This window comes from Bufo bufo, chromosome 6 (assembly GCF_905171765.1).
Source record: "Bufo bufo chromosome 6, aBufBuf1.1, whole genome shotgun sequence".
Lineage (NCBI taxonomy): Eukaryota > Metazoa > Chordata > Amphibia > Anura > Bufonidae > Bufo > Bufo bufo.
The window spans coordinates 433,112,843-433,140,732 of record NC_053394.1 but is presented as its reverse complement, the minus strand read 5'-3'; the positions used below and the strand labels follow the sequence as shown (position 1 = coordinate 433,140,732).

Below are 27,890 nucleotides of genomic sequence, written 5' to 3'. Positions count from 1 at the left end.
TTACCCTCCGGATCCCTGTTGGACCTTGGTGGTCTGCTGTCGTCGTCCACCTGGGATTATATGTTTGTCTGTATTGTCTGTCCTCTCCCTGGTGTTTCCCTCTTAGTGTCAGTGGTGCGGACTAGTGATCCCACCGCCCCGTTCACTACATAGGGCTCATTCTAGGGAAAGCCAGGGTTTAGGCACGTGATCGCCGCACGGGTGAGGAACCCGTCTAGGGACGTCAGGGCAGTCAGGTGCCAGCCTCAAGGTGAGTCAGGGGTCACCACCTTTCCCTCTCCCTTGGACAGGGCCTTCCCATTTCCCTCCCTTTGCGTGTCGCCGGTCATGACATTATATCTGGCCACCATTTTGTGTAGGTAGAAAAAAAAAATATATATATATATATACTTTTTTCTTTTTCTGCCTACTTAGAATCCAGTATGGATCCAATTGCTGCTTTGACAAAGCAACTTCAAGGCCTGTCTTTGGAGGTGGCAGGATTGAAGGCGTCGGTCCTCCAGCAACAGCAGCAATTACAACAGACCGCACCCCCAGCGGTTGCTATGGGTAACCAGGTTGTTGCGGAACCCAAGGTTGTTCTTCCTGACAGATTTTCTGGGGGAAGGGACAAATTTGTGACGTTCCGTGAGGCCTGGAAGTTATATTTTAAGCTGCGCCCTTACTCCTCTGGTAATGAAGAACAGCGGGTGGGGGTTGTTATTTCCCTGCTGCAGGGGGATCCGCAGTCCTGGGCGTTCTCTTTACCTACTGATTCCCAGCCTCTCCGGTCAGTGGATGAATTTTTTGGGGCCTTGGGTCTCATATATGACGACCCTGACCGAGTCACTCTGGCTGAATCAAAATTACGGAGACTCCTACAGGGAGAGCGGCCGGCAGAGGAGTATTGCTCAGAGTTCCGTTGGTGGGCTACGGATACCCAGTGGAACGACCCGGCTCTCAGGAGTCAGTTCTGCTCTGGGTCATCCGAAAGGGTTAAGAATGCGCTTGCGCTGTATGAGACCCCCTTTTCCCTTGATGCGGTTATGTCCCTTTCTATCAGAATAGATAGATGTCTGAGGGACAGATTGAAAAATCCTGAGAAATTGGTAACCCCTCCCAAGCAGCAGTTAGTCTGTACGGACTTAGACGAGCCTATGCAGCTAGGAGGAACTACTCGTCAGGTCCGTCCTCCTGAGGCTCGCCGTAGGCGTGGGGTTTGTTTTTTCTGTGGGGGGAGGGGTCATTTCATTAATGTCTGTCCTTCCTTTCTCAAAAACAAGAGACCGTCGGAAAACTACTAACCCCAGGCTGTGTGGAGGATGTCAGCCGGGGGGTATACGTTTCCTCCATACGAACATCTCAATTTGTGTTGCCAGCAGTTGTTGTTTTTGGTGTTAAGACGGAGACTATTTCTTTCTTTCTTTCTAGACAGTGGAGCAGGGGTAAATTTGATAGATGCCCATTTTGCCCGTCTCTCTGTACGCTACAGAGACCTATTCCCATATTCGCTATTGATTCTGCTCCTCTGTCTCAGAAAAACCTCACTCACATTGTCCATAACTTACACCTTCGGGTAGGGGACCACCATAACGAGATGCTTTCATGTTATGTTCTGGAGGGGCTTCCCACTCCGGTAGTGCTGGGTCTTCCCTGGTTGGTAGCACACAATCCAGTGGTGGATTGGCAGGCCAGGGAGATATTGGAGTGGAGTGAGCATTGCAGAGAAAATGGCTTAAATAGCAATTGCTTAGTCGCCTCCATAGCTACCCTATCTACATTTATTTCGGACTTTGAGGATGTTTTTTCTGAAAAGGGTTGCCAGAAGTTACCACCTCATCGTCCTTATGATTGCCTGGTTAATCTGATTCCCAGGTGCAAAATTACCCAAGACGAGGTTATATAATCTTTCGGGTCCAGAGAGACAAGCCATGAAAGATTATATCTCCGAGAGCCTGGCTAAGGGACACATCAGACCCTCTTCTTCACCCGTGGCTGCAGGGTTCTTCTTTGTTAAAAAGAAAGATGGGGGCCTGCGTCCTTGCCTAGATTTCCGTGAACTAAACCGGATAACCATCCGAGACCCATACCCTCTTCCTCTCATTCCTGACCTGTTTAATCAGATTGCGGGTGCTAGGTGGTTCTCCAAACTTGATCTTAGGGGGGCCTACAATCTGATTCATATCAAGGAAGGGGATGAGTGGAAGACAGCTTTTAACACCCCTGAGGGGCATTATGAAAATCTAGTCATGCCTTTCGGTCTGACCAATGCTCCTGCTGTCTTCCAACATTTCGTTAATGACATTTTTAGTCAACTTATCGGCAGGTTTGTGGTGATATACCTAGATGATATTTTAATTTATTCGTCTGATCTGAAAACACATGAGGTGCATGTCAGACAGGTACTGCAGGTCCTACAGACGAATAAATTATATGCGAAAATTGAAAAGTGTGTCTTCGCCGTTCAGGAAATACAGTTCCTAGGTTATTTATTATCTGCTTCAGGTTTCCATATGGATCCTAGGAAGGTCCAGGCAATTTTAGATTGGGATCTTCCTGAGAACCTCAAAGCACTGCAACGGTTCTTGGGCTTCGCAAATTTCTACAGAAAGTTCATTAAAAATTATTCGGTGATTGTCAAACCCCTTACTGACATGACTAGGAAGGGGACTGATTTTTCTAAATGGTCTGACGCCGCTAAAATTGCTTTTTCCTCTCTAAAAGAGAGGTTTACCTCGGCACCTGTACGAATCCAACCTGATGTCTCCCAGCCTTTTATTGTTGAAGTAGATGCGTCAGAGGTCGGAGTGGGGGCTGTACTGTCTCAGGGTCCGTCTCCTGGTAAATGGCGTCCTTGTGCTTTCTTTTCTAAAAAACTATCTGCAGCGGAGAAGAACTATGATATTGGCAATAGGGAACTATTAGCTATTAAACTAGCGTTTGAAGAGTGGCGTCACTTTTTAGAGGGGGCAGTCCACCCCGTCACGGTGATTACAGACCACAAAAACCTTCTGTACCTCGAATCAGCTAAGCGTCTCACCCCTAGACAAGCTAGGTGGTCGCTATTTTTTACCAGGTTTAACTTTTTTATTACCTATCGTCCTGGGGCAAAAAATACCAAGGCAGATGCATTATCTCGTTGTTTCCCTGGAGGGGGTAATGTGAGTGATCCGGTATCCATTCTACAAAGAGGAGTGGTTGTCTCTGCGGTACACTCTGTTCTGGAGGGGAAGGTGTTAGAGGCCCAGGGGGACGCCCCGGTCTCTTGCCCCTCAGAGAAATTGTTTGTACCGTTAAACCTGCTTCTCGAATTATTAAAGGAACATCATAATTCGGCATTTGCTGGGCACCCGGGTATAAACCAACCTTGGAACTATTGTCTCGTCGTTTTTGGTGGCCAAGGTTGCGTCAGGATGTAATGGATTTTGTGTCTACTTGTTCTACTTGTGCGCGCGCGAAAGTCTCTCATACACGTCCTGCAGGGTCTTTATTGCCACTTGTCCTTCCCAATAGGCCATGGACACATCTGTCAATGGATTTTATTACTGACTTACCTTTGTCTGCGGGTAAAACAGTTATCTTGGTAGTAGTAGACAGGTTTAGCAAGATGGTACACTTCATTGCGTTACCCGCACTACCTAATGCTAAGACTCTTGCTCAGGTATTCATCAGTGAAATCGTGAAGCTTCACGGGGTCCCCTCCGATGTTGTTTCGGATCGGGGTACCCAGTTTATTTCTAAGTTTTGGAAAGCTTTTTGTTCCCGTTTGGGGGTACATTTGTCCTTTTCCTCAGCTTTCCATCCTCAGTCGAATGGACAGACTGCGCGTACAACCAAAACCTTGAGACATATCTGAGGTGTTTTGTGTCTGAAAACCAAGAGTTGTGGTCATCATATTTACCGTTAGCCGAGTTTGCTATAAATAATCGCCGTCAGGAATCCACTGGCAAGTCGCCATTTCTTGGTGCATATAGTTTTCATCCCCAATTCTGTACTTTCAAAGAGGGGGGGGTCTTCTGGGGTTCCCGAAGAGGAACGGTTTTCGTCATCTCTTTCATCTGTATGTCAGAAAGTGCAAGCTAATTTGAAAAATATGGGAGGTAAATATAAATGCATGGCTGATAAGAGACGGTCGCCAGGTCCGGACCTAGGTGTGAATGACTATGTGTGGTTGTCTACTAGGAATATTAAATTAAAGGTTCCCTCTTGGAAACTGGGTCCTAGGTTCATTGGTCCTTACAAAATAGTAGCCATCATTAACCCCGTGGCTTTTCGCCTGGAGCTACCTCAGACTTTTAAAATTCATAACGTCTTCCATAAGTCGTTACTCAAAAAGTATGTTCCACCTCTAGAACCATCACCGCTGCCACCCCCTCCTGTTATTGTGGATGGTAATCTAGAGTTTCAAATATCCAAAATTGTTGATTCTCAGAGTCCGCCGCTCTCTTTAGTATCTGGTGCATTGGAGGGGTTACGGTCCCGAGGAAAGAATGTGGGTTCCAGCGTTTGAGGTAAACGCCGACAGGTTAGTTCAGGCTTTTCATGCCTCTCATCCTGAGAGACCTGGTCCTGAGTGTCCGGAGGCCCCTCGTGGAAAGGGGGGTACTGTCACGAGGGTATCGAGAACCACCCCTGACTCCGTTATACCCGGGGTCAGGAAGTCGCAGTGGGTGGCTGCGCGCTCTATGTATAAAGATAGTGCTGTTTCTTAATGGTAGCTTTCTGGGTTTGCCTTGTAACCCTTTTTGGCTCACTCAGGGATCCGTAGCTTCTTCTCCTCAGCTGTTTCTTGTCCAGCACTCCCAACCTCCTTATATTCCCCTCTCCCACTTCTCTGGTTGCCAGATATAGAGCTTCCTGCCTGGACTTCTATACTGACCCACTGGAGCTGAGTAGCTGTGATCCCTGGTCGTTGTTCCAGAGCGTTACCCTCCGGATCCCTGTTGGGCCTTTGTTGTCTGCTGTTGTCGCCCACCTGGGATTATATGTATTGTCTGTCCTCTCCTTGGTGTTTTCCTTTAGTGTCAGTGGTGCGGACTAGTGGTCCCACCGCCCTGTTTACTACGTAGGGCTCATCTTAGGGAAAGCCAGGGTTTAGGCACGTGATCGGCGTATGGGTGAGGAACCCGTCTAGGGACGTCAGAGCAGTCAGGTGCCAGCCTCAAGGTGAGTCAGGGGTCACCACCTTTCCCTCTCCTTTGGACAGGGCCTTCCCATTTCCCTCCCTTTGCGTGTCGCCGGTCATGACATTAGTGCAACGTTTGAGCTGACCCTTCTCATAAAAGAGGTGTTTCCTCTGTCTCAGCAGTTTGAGGACCTCGGGGTCAGCGGTTTCTGTCTGATGTTTGAGGACCTCAGGGTCGACGGTTTCTCTCTGATATGGTGTAAGGCTCTTACCAGATTGTAGCACAGTCCATAGTTCCTGTAGCACTCTGCTATTACGTTGTAATTGAGTCCAATCCATTCTGACTGCTTGTGGATGGATTGGATTTTGTTGACTAGCATGTCGGGCAGTGATGGTGTACTGCTTGAGCCCCAAGGTGAAAAAGGCTGGCATTTCAGCGTCCCCCCAGTAGTCATCAGGCAGGTTGGCTGGTATACCTATAGGAAATCTCGACAGTGCATCTGCATTCATATTTCATTTGCCAGAACGGTATTTGATGGTAAATTTGTAATTGGCTAATCTAGAGACCCAGCGCTGTTCTATGGCACCTATATGTGCAGCAGAACCATCGGGTTGTTGTCTGTATAGGTCACAAATTCAGTAGCAGTCAAGTATTCCCTAAATTTCTCTGTAACCGCCCAGACCAAGGCGAGCAACTCCAGCCAAAAAGAGCTATAATTCCAGTCATTCCTCTCAGTAGGCCTCAGTGAGCGACTAGCGGATGCAATGACTCTTTCGTGACGGTCCTGCACTTGAGCCAACACTGCACCCAAGCCCTTCTTACATCCATCGGTATACAGTATGAAGGGTTTAGTATAGTCTGGGTAAACAAGAACAGGGGCTTCACTAAGTTTACATTTCAGATCATTAAAAGCTTTTTCCTGAGTATCAGTCCGTACAACAGCGTCTTATCTGGACCTTTTCTATTAGGCTGGCCTTTTAACAAATCCTGCAAAGGGGCTGCAATCTTAGTAAAGTCCCGAATAAATCTTCACCCCGTGGGTATTAGTGGGTGCATAACAATTTTTAACTGGACGGTCAAACTGGACAATATCATCATTCCCAACATGCATTAATTTACCAACAGTCTGGTATTTGTTCAACTGAATAGGGCGGTCACTGATGTTTAGAATGCGGATTGGCACCCGGCCACGCTTCCCAGTAACTAGACTGCGGGCAGCGAGCAAGTATTCCTTGCTGCCATCCAGTATAGGTTCCACAAGGGCCTGGTAAGCTTGCCCATCTGGTCCTATATGTGGTAATGTCTCTGAGTGAGGTTGCAACCATATGCGTTTAGCATCAGTAACCCTTACATTTCCAATCTCACCCTTGTGATCACTGAAATTTTTATGCCCTTGGAGTGCCCACATGCTGTGCCCACATGCTGTAACACAAGGGGCTGCAACTAACTCTTCTGGAGAATACACATCAGGTCCTCCATACAATTCTGCAGAATATTCATCCCCAATACCACTGGGGGAAAACCCTCATCATACACAACTATTAACCCTTGCTGCTGTAATTCAGTATTACCGATTTACACAGTGGGCTCCCAGTATCCCTGGGACGCTATGGGCTGGCCATTGCTGCCGATTACAATCATCTTACTCTGAGTAGGATGGATAGGCTGGTCTCGCTCCCAATGCCGCTGATAGAATGGAAGTTGCATAGTAGTCACTTGTGACCCAGTGTCCACTAAAGCAAGGCAGGACACACCATTAATTCTGACAGTAATTGTAGGACATATACCAATATATGCAGAACGTTTTTTACCCAAATAGTCTCCCCCTGAGGGCTAGTCCACTGCCCCAGGAGAAGCTAGTTTTACCTGCTTGCGTTCATGCTCCACACGACCAACTTTATGATGCTTATGACATATAAGTCAACCATTGGCATCAAACCGTTCAGTGGGTAATCAACTATAATTCCTAAAGTTACCATTAGAACCATATCTCGGTCTACCTCAAGGGTACCAAGTACCTCTATCAGACTGGCGGCTGTTTCATGCCCTGGACCTCTTTTTGTAATACCTCAACATTTTATCAAGCTTTAATACCAACTCAAGTTAACGTTGTATTTTCATCACATCTCTTAACATTAGACTCTACTGGAGCGCTCTTTTGTTCAGACATAATGGCACAATTATAACCTGGGTCTGGATCAGTACCAGTACCTTTACTGCAAACTCCTTAAAGTCAAGAAATGGCAGATCAGGGCGTTCTAATGTAAGAACTCTCAGCTGGGTCTTTACAGCATCTAGTCTGGCACCCTCTACAAACCGGTCTGGGTTAAGTACCTCATGTGGACCTGTGTGCTGGATGTCACGCAGAGCTTCCTGGAGACTTAGAGCAAAATCTCTCAGGTTTTCACTCATATTTTATTTATTGCTAAAGAAATGCATTTTTAACCGTGAAAATGTGTGCCTGTCAAACATACTGGCAAGTCTGTTTAAAATTTGGTTAACAGTTTGCTTCTCAGTACTAGGCCATGAGGCCTGTAGGCTCTCCTCCATGTTTCGGTAACCATGGTGCGCCAAATAAGTATGGTACTAACAAGGGTATTGTTGGAGAAGGGTTAGAGACCCCAGGAATAGCAGGCATATCACTGTCTCCGTCTACTGACATGGCAGCAAAGTATAGTAGCACAATAAAGCAGTAACTCAGTCCCTTTACTAGCAATTCTCTAGCTAGTCACTTGCTTGTGGCAGACCCCACAAAGAGAACACTTACAAGTGCAGATGCTTAACCAGTTAACCAGTGTGCTTCTTGAAGGAACTCAAATGCAAAACAATACAGGCGAGGCGTAGGGCTGGCTTCTCTAGTCTCCTCCAGGGCAGAAGAAGGATTTGATGGCCTGAGCTAGCTGCCCCTCTCTCTCAGAAGGCTGGTACCCTGGACCCAGGGTCTGTCTCAGCGTCTTCTTCTGGTCACTCAAGTCTCCTTTTCTAAGCACTGGTCCCTAACTGCAGAACACTAGGGGCTCTGACTGCTCTCCTTGGAGAAACTCAGCACAAACAAATACAATGTTACACTTTCCGTCTCTCACAGAATTGCATTAGAGCTTTAATGATACTCGATGGCAATGACACAGCAGTTTTTCCAGACAAAAACAGGTTTTCAGACATAATAACATAGCAGTACCTGGCATTCGAAAGGTCAGTCTGTCTGGTTTTGGTGGTAAAACAAGTCTGTCTTTTTCCCTCCAAAACATGCTCTTCTTCAACTCTTATGGTAACTGCACAAAATTACCAGCTTCTCATTATTAGCTACAAAGTACTAAAAGTCTCTCAGTATTCTGTAAACCTTTCCACCGTGCTGTGCAAACACAGTGCAAATGAACAAGAGATATAACAAACATATAAAATGCAGTTACACAGTATTAAACAGTATAAGTCAGTGAAAGTTAACCCTTTAAAGTGAAATAAAGTAAGGAGTTTATATGACTTTGTATAAGAGAGGCAGGGGCAAATGTCCACAAATGTCCAGATTTTAAAGGGCTTCTGTCACCCCAGTAAACAGCTGTTTGTTTGTTTTTGTTACTTAGAATGCCTATAATGCGATTTTTGCATACATACTGTAATTAATCATTTTCGTTCAGCAGATTCTGTTAAAAACGTACTTTTAAAATATGCTAATTACCTTGCTACCAGCAAGTAGGGCGGTTACTTGCTGGTAGCAGCCGCATCCTCCTATCCTAAAGACGCCCCCTCCGCATTGTGATTGACAGGGCCAGCGGACGGGATCTTTCTCTGCTGGCCCTGTTTGCATTCAAAATCTGGCGCCTGCGCCGTACCTGTCTTCAGTCGGCGCAGGCGCACTGAGAGGAGAGCGCTCGCTCGGTCGCTCCTTCCTCAATGCGCCTGCGCCGGGTGTAGATGTGACATCATCGGCGCAGGCACATTGAGGATGGAGCGACCGAGCGAGTGTCCGCCTCTCAGTGCGCCTGCGCCGACTGAAGACAGGTACGGCGCAGGCGCGAGATCTTGATAGCAGACAGGACCAGCCAGAGGACGATCCCGTCCGCTGGCCCTGTCAATCAGCATGCGGAGGGGGCGTCTTTAGGGTAGGAGGATGCGGCTGCTACCAGCAAGTAGCCGCCCTACTTGCTGGTAGCAAGGTAATTTGCATATTTTAAAAGTACGTTTTTAACAGAATCTGCTAAACGAAAATGATTAATTACAGTATGTATGCATAAATCGCATTATAGGCATTATAAGTAATAAAAAAAAAAATATGTTTAGTGGGGTGACAGAAGCCCTTTAAAGTATGTATAAAATGTATAAAATATAAAAAAAATCTATGTATACCTTTTATTCTCAATAAAAATTATAAAAAAATTTTTAAAAAAGTCTGCTCCAGAGCATATGTAATGCTCTGGAGCAGACTTTTAAACAAAAAAAATTATAATTTTTATTGAGAATAAAAGGTATACATAGATTTTTTATATTTTATACATTTTATACATACTTTATCTAACATTCAAGTTAAAGGCATCAAATGAATAATTTTTAATAATCGAGGTTGTCTCACCCCCTTGTCACTCTCCCTATATCTGTGCTATGGGTAAGACTGCCTGGACTGTACTACTGCCCTGCACTCTTAGCATGTTATGTTCTCTTACTACACGTGATATTTTCTGTTGTTTGTTACGTTTGTTTATTTGAAGCAGTTCTTTACCATGATAGTGGTTTAGCTGTGGTATGTCCTACCACTAGAGTTAGTAAGTGAAAGGATTCTTTACTGTAAGAGTGTTTACACTGTGCCTTGTTTTTGACAAGTAACAGTGGTTATACCACAACACCCCCAAATGAATTACTCACAAGAGACTATTGGCACTTGTAATGGACAAGGCGAATGCTTTAAGATAACGTGCCCTTGTAGGGTCAGGAAGGTTAAACTTCCCATCCTCAGGAAGCAAAATTTGCCAGAACCAGTGTCTTTGTTGGGTTTCTCCTGGCCAAATATCTAGATCGGTCAGACTTTCTGGTCATGGGCCTTTTTTTCAACTAAGTGACTATATTTGAAGAGCCAAGCGCTGGATAATCGGTAACATAGACCAAGATTACACATACAGTATGTTTCCTGAGCAATGTTGAGGCATCTCAGTACTAAAGACGCCCACTCAGCCCAGAAATAGCTATGGAGCAGAAAGTGGAGGAGGAAAGAACGAGCGTCTTTACGTTCGAAATGTTCTGTCATATTAATGTTTCCAGAAATGTCTGGACAATGAGTTTAGTTCTGTTATATATTTATAACCTGCTCCCTGGGGTGGAACAAAAAGAACGTCATTCGGGAATATTAAATCACAAATCTCAACTATTTTAGTGATGTATCAATGGAAAGTCTTTATCAACAAGGCCACCAACAGAGCACAACATAATGCCTTGTCTTCCATATTAAATTCCATATGGTTAGCATGGTTTAGACAAAAATTGTTTCATATTCCCTACTAAGGAAATCCTTGGAGGACCTGGAAATGTCTGTATCTCATAAAGACACAATGTAATGCCTAATTTCTCCTCGGAGTGAAATTAAACACTTACTGGAAGTTTCCCCATCAATTAAAAGTGGTCACTAGGTGCCAAAGCAGCAGAATACTCTATTATCTACTAATCTTCATGGATTCTTCTCACAAAAAGATATATTGTTCACACTGGAACACCCCATTAGGTTAGCTCCTGACTAGTCTGTGAGAATTAAAACGACACGAGCGGTCGTTTGAGGCCGGATCATCAACGGCGGAACCAGCAGATATTGTGGTCACATCAGGGAGTGCCATGAGAGCAGAATAGTGCGAGCAGGGGCTCGTTACATTGGTGGCAGCGGTGGGATTGGCTCTCCAGTTACTGGGACACTCCAAATCACAACTAGGAATGACCAGCTACGCAGCCTGCAGGAGAGACACGCTGAAAGATTTACTTGAGAGCCGAGGAGGGATCGCTGGGACAAAGAACAAGGCCACCTTGATCAGTGAGTTAGCTGAGATGGATCAGAGGGATGGTGATGCTGGACCTCGGTCCGTGGAAGCCTTGTTTCAGCAACGAGTTAGAGAACGGTTGGCATTATATGGTGCCAACCCATCCGAGACCGCCATACAGAATGCCATCAGAGACATCCAGCTGCAGGATGAGCGGCAAGAGAAACAACTAGAGCGACAAGAGAGAGAATTGGAGCGACAACATGAGTGGAGAATGGCGGAAATACGGCGATCAGAGACAGCACCTAGAGATACAGCACCTGTCCGTAAGTTGCCCTTTCGCGCATTCAAATTATTTAAGGAAGGAGAGGAGGAAATAGAAGAGTTCCTCCAGGACTTTGAGAGACTGTGCCAGATACATAAAGTGCCGTCCCAAGATCGGGTCGCCTTACTGGCGAGTAACCTAACTGGCAAAGCTGCGGATGCGTATCGGGCCATGGAGGATGAGGACGCCATGGATTATGACCGGGTGAAAGAAGCCCTGCTAGCCCGATTTGCCATTACCCCTGAAGCCAGCCGGATTAAGTTTCGAGAATCCCAGAAACAAGGCAACCTAACCTACGTGGAGTGGGCACATCGTCTGCAGCGGAACCTCAAGGGCTGGTTCCAGGGAAGCCATGCTCATACCATAGAGGACATCACCCAGCTAGTTCTCTTAGAGCAGTTCTTTGACCACACCCCTCCGATAGTACGGGATTGGGTGCGAGATAAGCGGCCACAGACGGTACAGCAAGCAGCTACTTTGGCCGATGAATATCTGGACTCTCGGAGATCCATTGGAGGCCAGCGCTATCCACTACCGCGGCCCAGTGTACCTAGTGTACCTCGAGCCCAACTCCAGTATCTCAGTGGGCTGCCTCTAGACCCTTAGCCCAATCAAAATCTTCTACCGGGCCTAAGTGCTATACATGTAATCAAACGGGTCATCTGCAGCGTTATTGCCCTAACCGATCCCCGAGGTACAAAGAGACTGCCCAGTTATCCAGGTCGGCGAATTATTGCCTCCAGAACGAGGCCAACCCGCTAGATGTTCAGGAAGAGTTTGGTGAGCTGTTCGAGGCGGATCCCGTCCAGGCCGCAGCTGAAGATAATCGGCAGCACCATCGTCAGGCGGTATGGGTTAATGGGCAGCCGGCCCAGGGACTTCGTGATTCCGGGGCTACGATTACCCTTATTCAGCCTCACATGGTTCCTCAGTCGGCCCGAACCGGCCAGACTGTGGCAGTCAGGGTAGCAGGGGTCAAGGTGCTGCGCTTATCCACCGCCAGAGTTCACCTGAATTGGGGCTCAGGGAAGCGACAAGTGAGAGTAGGGATACTCCGTGAGTTACCCACAGAAGTACTTTTGGGGAACGACTTGGGGCATTTGACTTCTTTATTTGCACCAGAGACCGCCATGGCCGTGACCACCCGACAACAAAGCCACCTACAAGGCAACTCCACTCCTATGGGGACCCAGGTAAGACCAAATCCTCCCATGTTACCCCGACTTGAAAACCCCATGTCCTGGGATTCTCCTTCCGACGTTAGGCAAGAAACCCGGAGAGACCCTACTTTAGCGTGCTATCGGGACAGGGCGGGCAAGGATCCAGGGGGGTTAGGGGAAGACAGAATAGAGTGGGAGGGAGGGCTTCTTTATCGTTACACTGAAGGGGTGGGCAACGGGAAACGTGAGGGCCCCCACAAACAGCTAGTCGTACCCCAGAAGTACAGACAGGAGCTATTGAGACTGGCTCACAACATCCCCTTGGCCGGACATTTAGGGATAGCTAAGACCCGGAGTCGGTTGTCTCGTGCTTTCTTCTGGCCTAGGTTACATGCAGAGGTACGAGAATACTGCCGGACCTGTGAGACTTGCCAGAGAGTAGGAAAGGCGGGGGATCATCCAAAAGCCTCTCTGCACCCCATGCCGATAATTAGGGAACCCTTTAGCCGGATAGCAGTAGACATTATTGGCCCACTGGCCCACCCCAGTGCTACTGGGAAGAAGTATATTCTTACAGTGGTGGATTACGCTACCCGGAAGCTATTCCCCTATCCAATATCCAGGCTGACACGGTAGCTGATGCCTTACTGCGGGTGTTTACTAGGGTAGGATTTCCCCAGGAGATATTGTCTGATCAAGGAAATCAGTTCACCGCTGAGCTGACCCAGCAGCTCTGGCGCCTCTGTGGTATTAAAACCCTCCAGAGTGCACCCTACCACCCCCAAATGAACGGGCTGTGCGAGAGATTTAACGGGACCCTAAAACAGCTACTTCGGGCCTTCGTGGAGAGTAGGAAGGATTGGGAAAAATATCTTCCCCACCTACTGTTCGCATACAGGGAGGTACCTGAAGAGTCCACAGGGTTTTCACCATTTGAGCTGTTGTATGGGCGAAGGGTTAGGGGACCCTTAGACTTAGTGAGGGCCCAGTGGGAAGGGGGAGAGGATCCTGAAGACCTCCCCATCCTTAGTTACGTCTTGGAACTCAGGGATCGACTGCGGGAACTTACCGAGCTAGTCCATGAGAATATGCAATCAGCCCAGAGTCAGCAGAAGGTTTGGTATGATCAATCTGCTCGGAATCGCACTTTTTGTGTCGGACAGAAGGTCCTAGTACTAAAACCCTTGAAGCAAAATAAATTACAGGCCTCCTGGCAGGGCCCCTATCAGGTGGTAAAACAGCTGTGCGACACCACCTACGTGGTCGCCAGCTGTGCAGACACAAGAATTAAGAAGACATTCCACATCAATATGATGAAGGCCTATCACGAGTGGGCTGAGGCAGTAGCCGCCATATGCGCTCCTGCCACCGGGGACTCTGAATACCTGCCGATGCTGGAGCTTCCTGCAATCAGTAATCATTCTGGGGGGGTGGAAGATGTTAAGTTAGGAGATGGGTTAGGACCCCAGGAACAAGAACAGGTCAGGGAATTACTCCAGGACCGGAAAGAGATGTTCTCAACACTCCCTGTATACACTCACTTGGCAGTGCACAAGGTGGAGACCCTCGGGCAGAAGCCCCTGAGACAATCAGCCTATAGGATTCCTGGAGCTGTGCAAGAAGGGATGAGAGCAGAGATTAGGGAGATGCTTGAGTTAGGGGTGATCGAACCATCAGCAAGCCCCTGGGCTTCCCCTGTAGTATTAGTCCCAAAACGGGATGGCACGACCCGATTTTGTGTGGACTATAGGCGACTGAATGACTATACTGTGACAGATGCCTACCCCATGCCCCGAGTGGACGAATTGTTGGACAAAATAGCTCAGGGACATTATCTGACGACTATTGACCTGTGTAAGGGTTACTGGCAGATTCCCCTGGATACGGCCGCCATTCCAAAGTCGGCCTTCATCACCCCGTTTGGCCTTTACCAGTTCCGGGTAATGCCATTCGGGATGAAAAATGCTCCGGCTACCTTCCAACGAATGATAGATCAACTCCTCGGTGGTCTGCAGGATTTTGCATGCGCATATCTTGATGACATCGCAATCTATAGCCAGACATGGGAGGAGCATCTCAGACACCTGGGCATAGTGCTAGACAGAATCAGAGTTGCAGGCCTGACCCTGAAGCCAGACAAGTGTAATATCGGGATGTCTGAGGTACAATATTTGGGACATAGAGTGGGATGTGGGAGGCCGGAGCCTGCAAAAATCGAGGCCATCCTAAACTGGCCGGTTCCCAGAACCAAGGCCCAGGTACTTGCATTTTTAGGGACAGCCGGGTACTACAGAAAGTTTGTACCTCACTATAGTGACATAGCCAAACCACTGACGGACCTGACCAAAAAGAATCTCCCTAGACAGGTCCTGTGGTCCCCGGAGTGCGAAACAGCATTTCAACAGTTGAAAACCACCCTAACACAAGCTCCCATACTGACGGCACCCGATCCTAACAAACGCTTTGTCGTACATACAGACGCCTCCATGTTCGGACTGGGAGCCGTACTAAGTCAAGTTGGCGACGATGGGAAGGAGCACCCGGTGGCGTATCTCAGCCGCAAGTTGTTACCCCGTGAAGTTGGATATGCTGCCGTGGAAAAAGAATGTTTGGCTTTAGTCTGGGCTTTAAAGAAATTGCAGCCCTACGTCTATGGACGCTCTTTTACCGTCATGACGGACCACAATCCCTTGATATGGCTAAACCGGGTGGCGGGAGAGAATGGCCGATTACTAAGGTGGAGCCTGGCTTTGCAACCCTACAATTTCACCATACAATATCGGCCAGGGCCTCAAAACGGGAATGCGGATGGATTGTCACGGCAAACGGACCTGGAATCTTAAGACTACTTTTCCAACATCCTCGAGTTGACCCGGTGAGGGTCCCACTGTGGCTGTTGGACTGTTTCCCGGGAGGGGGGGGTAATGTCATGGTTTGACTCTCTCTGTGACAATGGCCACACCCATCTGCCTCCCAGCCAAGCTCTTGAACTAATCTCTGCTTACCTCATTTGCATAGCCAATCAGAGGGGGCTTTACAATTTACCAATTGAAAGAGGTGTTCCAACTGTCATTATAAATATATGTGATGCATTCGATAAAGATTCGGTCAGTTTGAACTCACATACAGCCTGACTGGTGTTAGTTCTGTGAGAATTAAAACGACACGAGCGGTCGGATCCTCAACGGCGGAACCAGCAGATATTGTGGTCACATCAGGGAGAGCCATGAGAGCAGAATAGAGCGGGGCTCGTTACAGTGAGCATCTGCCTCCCATAACACAGTTGTTTGGTGTTTCCTCAAAGGTTTGGGTTCTGCTGATTGGAATCCCCGTAGAGTGCCAAAGACGTTGAGACCCCTCTCGGCTCCAAGACATTCCTCTGAAGTGTCTACATGAAATGTCTGAAGAACATCTTCATAGTTTCTTCACCAGGTATAGTGAAAAGCCAACTCTGATTCTTCCGATCTTCTACATAAATTGGTCACATCCTTCATCCAAGTAGCTGAGCAGTGGGTTATTTTTTTTTCTTCAATAAATTATGTGAGTTTTATGCTGGAAATAAGTTAATTTTGACCCTTCTCTGACCTTTGGGGTGGTAACAGTTTCCCTTCCATCGAGCAGCGAGGATGATAGAAGACATGTTCAGGTGCAAAGTATCTTAGTTCGGGAATATTAGGACTCCCATGTAGGTAACAGATACTTGGTGACAACCACTAATGACAGCCATTACTTTATCCCTACCATGTAGCCTAGCACAATGGCCACCATTGGGTTGTCTTCACTGGTCAAATGTTTTATGGTGGAGAATGGCCTTGCCGCCTCATGTGTGTCGGGAATTGCCAATCGTCTTCACAAGGCCTCCTAGAACGATGGAGAGGTAGCATCATGCAGATTGGATGAATCGCAGTGCAAAAACCAGATCATTTAAAGGGGATGTCCATTTTAAGTATGATCTATGCTCTATTTCTCCCTCTCCATTAATACTGTGGACACGACCTGGAAATAGAGATGGATCCAAAGGACAAATAGCTATGTCTAAGGAACACTTCCACCTAGAACCATTGAGCTACCCAGACATATAACCCAATTGTCCACTTTGATGCATCTCAGTGTCCTATAAGTTATTGTTCAGTGACAACCTTAATAAAAGGCCTTACAACGAACATCGTGGTTGTCGCTCTGCATGGTACATCAGTGTGCGTTGTTTCGCCCTTCCATTCCTCTGCCTGTGTGTCATTTTTTTTTCTGTATCTACGAACCAAAGGTTTAAGGGTAAGCAGAACCAGGAGGCTCAGGATGAGCAGGGTCTAGCTCCGCCTTATATATGAGTGCTGCAGTGCATGGATTTGTGGGAGGACATAATAAATGGAGACTATAAAGGGTAACATAAATGCTTTCTGTAAAATAGAAATGGAGAATTGACGCAGCTTTCCCTCCCACAATATACACTTGCATTTTGCACTGGTGACGCCCCCTCCAGAGCTGCATTGTGCAGGGCAGGGAGGATTTGCAGTGCATGGATTACACTGGTGGGAGGGTCTATTGTCACTTCCATAGTACACCGCTCATTCCATCTGCTGCAGAGACTGCGGGCTGCACTACAATGACAGGATCTGCACTGGAACAAAGGCAAATCACATAATACACCCCCAACCTCTGGACCCAGCACCGGGGCATGGAGGAAGCTGCATGACCTACAGGGTGTGCACACAAGGTGAGGAGGGTGATGCTCCCAGATGATGGCCCTGCCTATAGCTATGCAGCATCTGACATGACACTACGTGGAGGCATATGCTGTGTGTATCCAGTATATAACCGGGTCTGGGAGTAATATATACAGTATATAACCGGGTCTGGGGGTGATATATATACAGTATATAATCAGGTCTGGGGGTGATATATATACAGTATATAACCGGGTCTGGGGGTGATATGTATATATACAGTATATAACCGGGTCTGGGGGTGATATATATACAGTATATAACCGGGTCTGGGGGTGATATATATACAGTATATAACCAGGTCTGGGGGTGATATATATACAGTATATAACGGGTCTGGGGGTGATATATATACAGTATATAACGGGTCTGGGGGTGATATATATACAGTATATAATGGGGTCTGGGGGTGATATATATACAGTATATAACGGGTCTGGGGGTGATATATATACAGTATATAATGGGGTCTGGGGGTGATATATATACAGTATATAACGGGTCTGGGGGTTATATATATACACAGTATATAACCGGGTCTGGGGGTGATATATATACAGTATATAACGGGTCTGGGGGTGATATATATACACAGTATATAACCGGGTCTGGGGGTGATATATATACAGTATATAACGGGTCTGGGGGTGATATATATACAGTATATAACCAGGTCTGGGGGTGATATATATACAGTATATAACCGGGTCTGGGGGTGATATATATACAGTATATAACCGGGTCTGGGGGTGATATATATACAGTATATAACCAGGTCTGGGGGTGATATATATACAGTATATAACCAGGTCTGGGGGTGATATATATACAGTATATAATCAGGTCTGGGGGTGATATATATACAGTAAATAACCAGGTCTGGGGGTGATATATATACAGTATATAACGGGGTCTGGGGGTGATATATATACAGTATATAACTAGGTGTGGGGGTGATATATATACAGTATATAACCAGGTCTGGGGGTGATATATATACAGTATATAACGGGTCTGGGGGTGATATATATACAGTATATAACCGGGTCTGGGGGTGATATATATACAGTATATAACCGGGTCTGGGGGTGATATATATATATATATATATATACACACACAGTACATAACCAGGTCTGGGGGTGATATATATACAGTATATAGCCGGGTCTGGGGGTGATATATATACAGTATATAACCGGGTCTGGGGGTGATATATATACAGTATATAACCGGGTCTGGGGGTGATATATATACAGTATATAACCGGGTCTGGGGGTGATATATATACAGTATATAACCGGGTCTGGGGGTGATATATATACAGTATATAACTAGGTCTGGGGGTGATATATATACAGTATATAACTGAGTCTGGGGGTGATATATGTACAGTATATAACCAGGTCTGGGGGTGATATATATATATATACAGTAAATAACCGGGTCTGGGGGTGATATATATACAGTATATAACTGAGTCTGGGGGTGATATATATACAGTATATAACGGGTCTGGGGGTAATATATATACAGTATATAATGGGGTCTGGGGGTGATGTATATACAGTATATAACCAGGTCTGGGGGTGATATATATACAGTATATAACGGGTCTGGGGGTAATATATATACAGAATATAACGGGTCTGGGGGTGATATATATACAGTAAATAACTAGGTCTGGGGGTGATATATATACAGTATATAACCAGGTCTGGGGGTGATATATATACAGTATATAACCAGGTCTGGGGGTGATATATATACACAGTATATAACCGGGTCTGGGGGTGATATATATACAGTATATAATGGGGTCTGGGGGTAATATATATACAGTATATAATGGGGTCTGGGGGTGATATATATACAGTATATAACCAGGTCTGGGGGTGATATATATACAGTATATAACCAGGTCTGGGGGTGATATATATACAGTATATAACCAGGTCTGGGGGTGATATATATACAGTATATAACCAGGTCTGGGGGTGATATATATATACAGTATATAACCGGGTCTGGGGGTGATATATATACAGTATATAGCCGGGTCTGGGGGTGATATATATACAGTATATAACCAGGTCTGGGGGTGATATATATACAGTACATAATGGGGTCTGGGGGTGATATATATACAGTATATAATGGGGTCTGGGGGTGATATATATACAGTATATAACCAGGTCTGGGGGTGATATATATACAGTATATAACCGGGTCTGGGGGTGATATATATATATATACACAGTATATAACGGGTCTGGGGGTGATATATATACAGTATATAACCGGGTCTGGGGGTGATATATATATATATACACAGTATATAACGGGTCTGGGGGTGATATATATACAGTATATAACCAGGTCTGGGGGTGATATATATACAGTATATAATGGGGTCTGGGGGTGATATATATACAGTATATAGCCGGGTCTGGGGGTGATATATATACAGTATATAGCCGGGTCTGGGGGTGATATATATATACAGTATATAATGGGGTCTGGGGGTGATATATATACAGTAAATAACTAGGTCTGGGGGTGATATATACAGTATATAACCAGGTCTGGGGGTGATATATATACAGTATATAACTAGGTCTGGGGGTGATATATATACAGTATATAACCGGGTCTGGGGGTGATATATATACAGTAAATAACTAGGTCTGGGGGTGATATATATACAGTATATAACCGGGTCTGGGGGTGATTATATATACAGTATATAATGGGGTCTGGGGGTGATATATATACAGTAAATAACTAGGTCTGGGGGTGATATATATACAGTATATAACCGGGTCTGGGGGTGATATATATACAGTATATAACCGGGTCTGGGGGGTGATATATATACAGTATATAACCGGGTCTGGGGGTGATATATATACAGTATATAACCGGGTCTGGGGGTGATATATATATACAGTATATAACGGGTCTGGGGGTAATATATACACAGTATATAACCGGGTCTGGGGGTGATATATATACAGTATATAACGGGTCTGGGGGTGATATATGTACAGTATATAACCAGGTCTGGGGGTGATATATATATATATACAGTATATAACCGGGTCTGGGGGTGATATATATACAGTATATAACTGAGTCTGGGGGTGATATATATACAGTATATAACGGGTCTGGGGGTAATATATATACAGTATATAATGGGGTCTGGGGGTGATGTATATACAGTATATAACCAGGTCTGGGGGTGATATATATACAGTATATAACGGGTCTGGGGGTAATATATATACAGAATATAACGGGTCTGGGGGTGATATATATACAGTAAATAACTAGGTCTGGGGGTGATATATATACAGTATATAACCAGGTCTGGGGGTGATATATATACAGTATATAACCAGGTCTGGGGGTAATATATACACAGTATATAACCGGGTCTGGGGGTGATATATATACAGTATATAACCAGGTCTGGGGGTGATATATATACAGTATATAACCAGGTCTGGGGGTGATATATATACAGTATATAACCGGGTCTGGGGGTGATATATATACAGTATATAACCAGGTCTGGGGGTGATATATATACAGTAAATAACTAGGTCTGGGGGTGATATATATACAGTATATAACCAGGTCTGGGGGTGATATATATACAGTATATAACCAGGTCTGGGGGTGATATATATACACAGTATATAACCGGGTCTGGGGGTGATATATATACAGTATATAATGGGGTCTGGGGGTAATATATATACAGTATATAATGGGGTCTGGGGGTGATATATATACAGTATATAACCAGGTCTGGGGGTGATATATATACAGTATATAACCAGGTCTGGGGGTGATATATATACAGTATATAACCAGGTCTGGGGGTGATATATATATACAGTATATAACCGGGTCTGGGGGTGATATATATACAGTATATAGCCGGGTCTGGGGGTGATATATATACAGTATATAACCAGGTCTGGGGGTGATATATATACAGTACATAATGGGGTCTGGGGGTGATATATATACAGTATATAATGGGGTCTGGGGGTGATATATATACAGTATATAACCAGGTCTGGGGGTGATATATATATATATATACACAGTATATAACGGGTCTGGGGGTGATATATATACAGTATATAACCAGGTCTGGGGGTGATATATATACAACATATAATGGGGTCTGGGGGTGATATATATACAGTATATAACCAGGTCTGGGGGTGATATATATACAGTATATAACCGGGTCTGGGGGTGATATATATATATATACACAGTATATGACGGGTCTGGGGGTGATATATATACAGTATATAACCAGGTCTGGGGGTGATATATATACAGTATATAACGGGTCTGGGGGTGATATATATATATACAGTATATAATGGGGTCTGGGGGTGATATATATACAGTATATAGCCGGGTCTGGGGGTGATATATATACAGTATATAGCCGGGTCTGGGGGTGATATATATACAGTATATAACCAGGTCTGGGGGTGATATATATACAGTATATAACCGGGTCTGGGGGTGATATATATATACAGTATATAATGGGGTCTGGGGGTGATATATATACAGTAAATAACTAGGTCTGGGGGTGATATATACAGTATATAACCGGGTCTGGGGGTGATATATATACAGTAAATAACTAGGTCTGGGGGTGATATATATACAGTATATAATGGGGTCTGGGGGTGATATATATACAGTAAATAACTAGGTCTGGGGGTGATTATATATACAGTATATAATGGGGTCTGGGGGTGATATATATACAGTAAATAACTAGGTCTGGGGGTGATATATATACAGTATATAACCGGGTCTGGGGGTGATATATATACAGTATATAACCGGGTCTGGGGGGTGATATATATACAGTATATAACCGGGTCTGGGGGTGATATATATACAGTATATAACCGGGTCTGGGGGTGATATATATACAGTATATAACGGGTCTGGGGGTAATATATACACAGTATATAACCGGGTCTGGGGGTGATATATATACAGTATATAACGGGTCTGGGGGTGATATATGTACAGTATATAACCAGGTCTGGGGGTGATATATATATATATACAGTATATAACCGGGTCTGGGGGTGATATATATACAGTATATAACTGAGTCTGGGGGTGATATATATACAGTATATAACGGGTCTGGGGGTGATATATATACAGTATATAACCGGGTCTGGGGGTGGTATATATATACAGTATATAACTAGGTCTGGGGGTGATATATATACAGTATATAACGGGTCTGGGGGTAATATATATACAGAATATAACGGGTCTGGGGGTGATATATATACAGTAAATAACTAGGTCTGGGGGTGATATATATACAGTATATAACCAGGTCTGGGGGTGATATATATACAGTATATAACCAGGTCTGGGGGTAATATATACACAGTATATAACCGGGTCTGGGGGTGATATATATACAGTATATAACCAGGTCTGGGGGTGATATATATACACAGTATATAACCGGGTCTGGGGGTGATATATATACAGTATATAATGGGGTCTGGGGGTGATATATATACAGTATATAACCAGGTCTGGGGGTGATATATATACAGTATATAACCAGGTCTGGGGGTGATATATATACAGTATATAACCGGGTCTGGGGGTGATATATATATATACAGTATATAAAAGGGTCTGGGGGTGATATATATACAGTATATAACCAGGTCTGGGGGTGATATATATACAGTATATAGCCGGGTCTGGGGGTGATATATATACAGTATATAACCAGGTCTGGGGGTGATATATATACAGTATATAACCAGGTCTGGGGGTGATATATATACAGTATATAACCGGGTCTGGGGGTGATATATATACAGTATATAACCGGGTCTGGGGGTGATATATATACAGTATATAATGGGGTCTGGGGGTGATATATATACAGTATATAGCCGGGTCTGGGGGTGATATATATACAGTATATAACCAGGTCTGGGGGTGATATATATACAGTACATAATGGGGTCTGGGGGTGATATATATACAGTATATAATGGGGTCTGGGGGTGATATATATACAGTATATAACCAGGTCTGGGGGTGATATATATATATATATACACAGTATATAACGGGTCTGGGGGTGATATATATACAGTATATAACCAGGTCTGGGGGTGATATATATACAACATATAATGGGGTCTGGGGGTGATATATATACAGTATATAACCAGGTCTGGGGGTGATATATATACAGTATATAACCGGGTCTGGGGGTGATATATATATATATACACAGTATATGACGGGTCTGGGGGTGATATATATACAGTATATAACCAGGTCTGGGGGTGATATATATACAGTATATAACGGGTCTGGGGGTGATATATATATATACAGTATATAATGGGGTCTGGGGGTGATATATATACAGTATATAGCCGGGTCTGGGGGTGATATATATACAGTATATAGCCGGGTCTGGGGGTGATATATATACAGTATATAACCAGGTCTGGGGGTGATATATATACAGTATATAACCGGGTCTGGGGGTGATATATATATACAGTATATAATGGGGTCTGGGGGTGATATATATACAGTAAATAACTAGGTCTGGGGGTGATATATACAGTATATAACCGGGTCTGGGGGTGATATATATACAGTAAATAACTAGGTCTGGGGGTGATATATATACAGTATATAATGGGGTCTGGGGGTGATATATATACAGTAAATAACTAGGTCTGGGGGTGATTATATATACAGTATATAATGGGGTCTGGGGGTGATATATATACAGTAAATAACTAGGTCTGGGGGTGATATATATACAGTATATAACCGGGTCTGGGGGTGATATATATACAGTATATAACCGGGTCTGGGGGGTGATATATATACAGTATATAACCGGGTCTGGGGGTGATATATATACAGTATATAACCGGGTCTGGGGGTGATATATATATACAGTATATAACGGGTCTGGGGGTAATATATACACAGTATATAACCGGGTCTGGGGGTGATATATATACAGTATATAACGGGTCTGGGGGTGATATATGTACAGTATATAACCAGGTCTGGGGGTGATATATATATATATACAGTATATAACCGGGTCTGGGGGTGATATATATACAGTATATAACTGAGTCTGGGGGTGATATATATACAGTATATAACGGGTCTGGGGGTGATATATATACAGTAAATAACCAGGTCTGGGGGTGGTATATATATACAGTATATAACTAGGTCTGGGGGTGATATATATACAGTATATAACGGGTCTGGGGGTAATATATATACAGAATATAACGGGTCTGGGGGTGATATATATACAGTAAATAACTAGGTCTGGGGGTGATATATATACAGTATATAACCAGGTCTGGGGGTGATATATATACAGTATATAACCAGGTCTGGGGGTAATATATACACAGTATATAACCGGGTCTGGGGGTGATATATATACAGTATATAACCAGGTCTGGGGGTGATATATATACACAGTATATAACCGGGTCTGGGGGTGATATATATACAGTATATAATGGGGTCTGGGGGTGATATATATACAGTATATAACCAGGTCTGGGGGTGATATATATACAGTATATAACCAGGTCTGGGGGTGATATATATACACAGTATATAACCGGGTCTGGGGGTGATATATATATATACAGTATATAAAAGGGTCTGGGGGTGATATATATACAGTATATAACCAGGTCTGGGGGTGATATATATACAGTATATAGCCGGGTCTGGGGGTGATATATATACAGTATATAACCAGGTCTGGGGGTGATATATATACAGTATATAACCAGGTCTGGGGGTGATATATATACAGTATATAACCGGGTCTGGGGGTGATATATATACAGTATATAACCGGGTCTGGGGGTGATATATATACAGTATATAACCGGGTCTGGGGGTGATATATATACAGTATTTAGCCGGGTCTGGGGGTGATATATATACAGTATATAACCAGGTCTGGGGGTGATATATATACAGTATATAACTAGGTCTGGGGGTGATATATATACAGTATATAACCAGGTCTGGGGGTGATATATATACAGTATATAACCAGGTCTGGGGGTGATATATATACAGTATATAACCAGGTCTGGGGGTGATATATATACAGTATATAACTAGGTCTGGGGGTGATATATATACAGTATATAACCAGGTCTGGGGGTGATATATATACAGTATATAACTAGGTCTGGGGGTGATATATATACAGTATATAACCAGGTCTGGGGGTGATATATATACAGTATATAACCGGGTCTGGGGGTGATATATATACAGTATATAACTAGGTCTGGGGGTGATATATATACAGTATATAACCAGGTCTGGGGGTGATATATATACAGTATATAACTAGGTCTGGGGGTGATATATATACAGTATATAACCAGGTCTGGGGGTGATATATATACAGTATATAACCGGGTCTGGGGGTGATATATATACAGTATTTAGCTAGGTCTGGGGGTGATATATATACAGTATATAACTAGGTCTGGGGGTGATATATATACAGTATATAACCAGGTCTGGGGGTGATATATATACAGTATATAACCAGGTCTGGGGGTGATATATATACAGTATATAACCAGGTCTGGGGGTGATATATATACAGTATATAACTAGGTCTGGGGGTGATATATATGCATTAATTTCTAAGCGATAATTTGTATTCTCTTAGTCCTAACCAGCAGCACATGTGGGGGTTTATCCGCCCCAGTGAAACTGGTAGGACAGACGGAATATTTAATGAAGTAAAGTAATCAAATAAATCTACGCCCCCATTACCGCACTATAAGAGGTCAAACCCCCCATACATCAGTGTTGGTATAACAAGAAACTCTCAAAAACAAAGGGAGGGATATTTGTGTGCTGCTGTTAGGACTAAGGGAAAACAAATTATCGTTAAGAAATTAACGCTTCCCTTACGTCCTAACCAGCAGCACATGTGGGGACTTAGCAAGAAGTTAGCCTAGAGGGTAGGGACTTCAATGCTGAATGGAATTCAAAACAGACCGCCCAAAGGCATTGTCTTCTGAACCCCTGAGGTTGAGTCTATAATGGCTCACAAAGGTAGAATGTGAGCTCCAGGAGGCCGCGGAACAGATCTGTTCCAGAGGAATAGGAGACCTTTCGGCCCAGCTAGTAGAGACTGCTCGGGTGGAGTGAGCAGTGACAAAGGCAGGAGGAGGTCTAATCTGGGAAGCGAAAGATTCTCTGATGGCCTCTCTGATCCATCTACTTAGAGTAGGCTTAGAGGCCTTCTTCCCTTTATTCTTGCCAAAGAACAGGATAAGAAGATTCTCCGACCTTCTGAACTCCCGGGATCTCTCAATGTAGATTCTCAAACATCTGGCCACATCCAGAGTATGGAGGGAACTTTCTTCTGCAGAGGAAGAAGAGGAACATAACACAGGCAAAGACACAACTTGACTGATGTTGTGCACAGAGGGCACCTTAGGCAAAAAGGTGGGTAGAAAACGTAAAAGGACTCTGTCCTGTAAAAATAAAGTGTATGGCTCATACGCCAAAAAAGCCTGAAGCTCTGAAATGCATTTGGCCGAAGTTACGGCCAAATAAAAGGTTACCTTCATGGATAAAAACTTAAAGTCCTCTTCTTCCAAGGGTTCAAAGGGAGGACCACTTAACCCTTTAAGCACCACTTAGAGATCCCACTGCGGTATAGGTCTTGAAATGCTAGGCTTAAGACGTACGGCTCCTTTAAGGAACCTCTTAATCAGAGGATCTTGATGTAAAGATCTGCCAAAGGCGGCTGACAGAGCCGAGATCTGTACCTTGAGTGTAGAAGGGCTGAGGCCCTTATCTAGTCCATCCTGCATGAACTGGAGATTAGCTGATACTGGAGGATCCTGAGATGGTACTTGATGAGATGCACACCTTAGAAGAAAAATGCGCTTTACCCTGGTGTAGGCCTTGACAGTCGCAAGAGCTCTGGAATGAGACATCGTTCTTAAGACCGCCGCTGATAGCCCTTCAGGCTCTAGAAGGGACTCATCAATCTCCAGGCTGTCAGATTGAGTCTGGATGGATCCAGGCAGAGCTGAGTGCCCCGGGACACCAGGTTCTGCATTGGGGGAAGCTTCCAATATTGCCCTCGGCTCATCTGCATGAGCAGGGTAAACCAAGACCTCCTGGGCCAGAATGGAATCACGGCTATTACTGAGGCTTGGTCCTGCCGAATCTTCATCAATACCCTGGGTATCATGGCGATGGGAGGAAAGATGTAGGCCAGCCTGAACTCCCATGGAATTGACAGAGCATCTATTGCCAAGGGATTGTCCTCCCGATACAGGGAACAGAACGTTTCCACTTTGGCATTGAATCTTGTCACCATGAGATCTATGTCTGGGCGACCCCACCGGAGAGTGATCTAATGAAAGATCTCCTGATTCAGAGACATTTCTCCTAGAGCTGGGACTCCTCTGCTGAGCTGGTCCGCAACCACATTCAGGGACCCCCGAATGTGGACTGCTGAAAGGTGGGAA

The 27,890-nt window shown here is 44.7% G+C and overlaps 1 protein-coding gene and 1 long non-coding RNA gene across 2 annotated transcripts in view; one reads left to right on the top strand and one right to left on the bottom strand.

Annotated features, from left to right (window-relative positions):
• Window positions 1-291: 291 nt before the first annotated feature.
• LOC121003877 lies at window positions 292-26,811 on the bottom strand. The gene is made up of 4 exons (XR_005779616.1): window positions 26,695-26,811; window positions 6,829-6,838; window positions 1,950-1,959; window positions 292-305 (listed from the first exon to the last, which is right to left on the bottom strand). It is a non-coding gene; the product is annotated as an uncharacterized LOC121003877 (long non-coding RNA).
• The window catches only part of LOC121003876 (serine/threonine-protein kinase SBK1-like), a 28,568-nt gene continuing 17,803 nt past the window's right edge, over window positions 17,126-27,890 (top strand). The window contains exon 1 of the mRNA XM_040435815.1: window positions 17,126-17,258. The gene's annotated coding sequence lies outside the window, so the exon portion shown is untranslated. The remainder of the gene's footprint in view (window positions 17,259-27,890) is intronic.